Raw genomic sequence first — 1,052 nt, forward strand, 5'->3', positions numbered from 1 at the left:
TAAATTCAAATATAGAATTTTTAAGGAATAAAGTAAAATTTACCTCCATAAGTCTTTTTAAAATACTATCCATATTTTCAATATATTTTTTTATAAATATATAGCATCCATCTTTTCTTGAAGTCAAATCTTTAGCCTCTTCCTTGTAATCCTTGATTGAAAAATTATCTAAAAAAGATATGGTCTTCTATTGCACCTTCTTTTAATCCAAATGCCATATTCTTGATAGTTATTTTATTATGTATTTTTTAGTAACTTGAGGCAATTAGGTTGCCATGGGCTTTATCTTTTTGGCAACAATATTATATTAAGAGTGCACCATAGCCTCTTGCAATACTACATGACTATTAATTATTCCAAGCTTCTTTAAAATCTTCAAAATCTCTTCATATATTTACCTTAAATGGAGCTCTATAATAAAATTAGCTTTACTTCTACCTATATGCAAAGCCAATCTTCTAAAACCTTTACATAATCATCTTCAAATCTTTCTTCTTCAATAATATTCAAAATTCATTCACTAAAAATCACATCCAACTTTTTAATTTTTTTTTTTAATATTTTTTTATCTAATTTTTATACACATGACTTAAGTTTTTAATCCTTTGAAATCTCAAAACTTTCAAAGTTATCAAATCCAAAAATCCACACTCAAAACTATTTACATTACGAAGTGAATGGATAAAAGACTTACTTATATGTTTGTACCTCTATGCTACATTGATGCTCCTTAGAAATCTGAAAAATCCTCATTGGTCCTTAAAAGAGCTTCTCTCAATTGGTTTCTATTTTGTTCATAATTCAATCTAATCATAAAGAATTGTATCAATCTTTTTTCCATCATAGTCTTTAATGCTTGCATAATGAGAGCCATCATCTAAGACTTTAGTTTCCATCTTTGTAGCCATAATATAAGGTTGCTCTAAAATCACTAAATAATTAGCAAAATTTTATACAAAGAAATTTTACTCTACCTCTACATCTCTAATTTTTATCCTAACTCCCAAATACACTCCATACAAATGACCTTGCTCATTATTGGCAACCTTTAA

This window comes from Physcomitrium patens, chromosome 8, assembly GCF_059467195.1.
Source record: "Physcomitrium patens ecotype Gransden chromosome 8, ASM5946719v1, whole genome shotgun sequence".
NCBI lineage: Eukaryota > Viridiplantae > Streptophyta > Bryopsida > Funariales > Funariaceae > Physcomitrium > Physcomitrium patens.